Source organism: Branchiostoma floridae, unplaced genomic scaffold (genome assembly GCF_000003815.2).
Source record: "Branchiostoma floridae strain S238N-H82 unplaced genomic scaffold, Bfl_VNyyK Sc7u5tJ_1593, whole genome shotgun sequence".
In the NCBI taxonomy this organism is placed as follows: Eukaryota; Metazoa; Chordata; class Leptocardii; order Amphioxiformes; family Branchiostomatidae; genus Branchiostoma; species Branchiostoma floridae.
This window is the reverse complement of record NW_023365785.1, coordinates 43,916-46,494: the sequence shown is the minus strand read 5'-3', so window position 1 is coordinate 46,494 and position 2,579 is coordinate 43,916. Positions and strand designations below refer to the sequence as shown.

The following is a 2,579-nucleotide window of genomic DNA, read 5'->3' as shown; positions in this document are numbered from 1 at the left end:
ATCTTCGGAGAAGGCAAAATATGATCTGACACGTCGCAATGAAGCTTAAGTGTAGCTCACAGGCTATCAAATATGTCTTTGAGATAGCGCATTGTCCATTCCATGGTTTGGGATAAAAATATCATGGGTACAAATACTAGAAACACTCAGAAACATACCTTCTCCAACATAGCGGTCAGGTGGTTTGCATAAGGTTTGTGCGTATCACAGAAGATCTGTGCGTATCACATGAGGTTCGCACATTTTCGCATAGTGATTCATGCGTATCACATAAGATTCGTACGAATTTCATCAGCTAAGGCACCCAGGTGTTACCACCATCGTACAAAATGCACATCAGTGTTTTTTTAGCCCAAATGCCGGCTATACAATAGCCACATTCAACTTTTAAAGTTGTGTATTCATTGATACACTGTTTTTGTAGAAAGATTCATACCCATATGTATTTCGCTAAAGCCTATACTTGTGTAGCCTCCTTTGTGTGTTGTGCAGGATAGATGTATAGCGTACAGACTCAATACTTCAGAGTCTTCCGGATCAGCTTTGTTAACAAACACACCACAAAAATCAGATGACAACAGTGAATAATGTTCTATTCCCCCGCTCAAAATGTACTTGCAGTACAGCATGGCTTTTGTTAGCATGTTAAAACTCCACATTGCACCATACCATAGTTTCATCATTTTGGACACATAGAAAGATCAAGTGACTGCATCACTAGTAACACCATCACCAAACTGAAAGCGTCAGGCAACAGGGGTCGTGGTAGACCGAGAAAAACTTATTAGATGGAGTTTGTTAGGAGGGACATGAAGGTGTGCAGTCTCACAGGGCCGGGGTTGACCCACTGGACAGAGCAGCTCAGCCGCATGGAAGAGCAGTGTGAAGACTAACTGACTGCTGCCTACCCCTGCTGCCCTGCATCAGGGAACAGAGCAGCAGTATACTAGTAATCAAACAATGGATAGTGAGTGAAATTAAAAATACCGCCCAAACTGAAAACACCCTGTCTGGTATTACACTCATCAGGTACCCATTTTTTTTTCTCGTAAGGCCACAGCAAGTAAATTTTATGGATGACATCTTCTGCAGACTGCGGAAAAAAAACAAGATAGGTGGAAAAAAAAAAACTACATTTTCAAAAATTGGCACCATTCAGTTTCAGTTCAGTGATGAATGTTGTAACAAGAACTAAAGGGACAAACTATGGTATCAGAGCTAGCAAGGCATTCATTGATACAAATTACAGGTACAGGTACAGGTACACGGGTTTAGGTACAGGTCCGGACCTGCACCTGTACCTAAAAAAGTTTAACCAAGTATATGCAAGTTAACATGTACCTAACTCAGTAACTGTCTTACGGTAGTGATAAATTGTCATCTTTGTACTTGGAATTACATGTTTGAATCTCAAAACAATTTCTTCTGCAAGTTTTCTTAAGTTTCAACTGCAAGATTATCACCATTGTCATTGTTGATTCAGGATTTACTTGTCTATCAGTCTTAAAAAGTAGTGTTTGATAGTGATTTAGTTTGTTTAGGTACAGGTACAGTACACAGATGTTTAGGTCCGGACCTGTACTTAAACATTTTTTTACGTACAATACAGGTACGGGTATTTAGGTACACAGCCCTACAAGAAATTCATTCCTGTATTCAAGACAAGAACTGGTGTGATAAAAGTGACACTAGTGTGGTAGACTGGCATCACCAACAAAGTTGGTAACCACACTCATGGATTCCATATTGGTGTCACTTTTACAACTATCCAATAAGTCCTGGGCACCTCGCATGTGTCACTTCTACAAGTACAATTATTATTAGGCTACAACACAGCATATTTGGGTACTAGTACTTAACAGTTAGGTCCAGGTTCAGGTCTGGACCTGGTCATCACCTGTATTCTGTACCAGTACCCACCCCTAGCCAGGACCAAAGTCAAGAGCATTCAAACTTTACCTCATGGGTGGCAAAAATCTCTTAAACACTGCCAACTGCATTTCACATCACTGCCAACATCTGGGCATAGATGTTGGGACAGCCTTACACAACAACATGAAGTACCACAGGACAGGTCACACCCTTAATATAGTGTTGGGTCACAGCTGTACATTGTGGTAAGTTTTTTTTCTAAGCTCTAGAATCTTACCTTGTTTCTACTAGCCTTGTTGGTAAAAGAAAAACCAAACTGGGTGGTCCACACCTTAGCAGCTAATCCAAAAAGTAAAGTCTAGATGCCAGGCCTGACTTTCATCTTTATGGCCTATGCAAATTAGGAGGGTCACACATTCCTTCTCAAGAATAGAGGATGAATGTCATTTTGTAGTATAGTGCAGACGAAACCTATTTCCTTATTTCACACACCTAAGTGCTGTAGAAAAATTCATATTCCTAATGCAAATAGACAAACCACGGGCAAGAATTTCCAATAAACAACAATTTATCTTCACTATGAGTATGACAGAAAAGCCAGGAGAAGTTGAATGTATCCAACTTCATTTTGTATCAGTTAGCTGAATCTTTTCAACAAGTCTTGTACTGACCTGTTCTTAGCCCGGTGTGGCAAAAATGTGCAATAA

At 40.2% G+C, this 2,579-nt stretch overlaps 1 long non-coding RNA gene across 1 annotated transcript in view; it reads right to left on the bottom strand.

The window, feature by feature from the left end:
- Window positions 1–254: 254 nt before the first annotated feature.
- Window positions 255–2,579, bottom strand: part of LOC118408487 — a 3,795-nt gene continuing 1,470 nt past the window's right edge. Inside the window, exon 2 of the long non-coding RNA XR_004830306.1 lies at window positions 255–918. This is a non-coding gene — a long non-coding RNA (uncharacterized LOC118408487). The remainder of the gene's footprint in view (window positions 919–2,579) is intronic.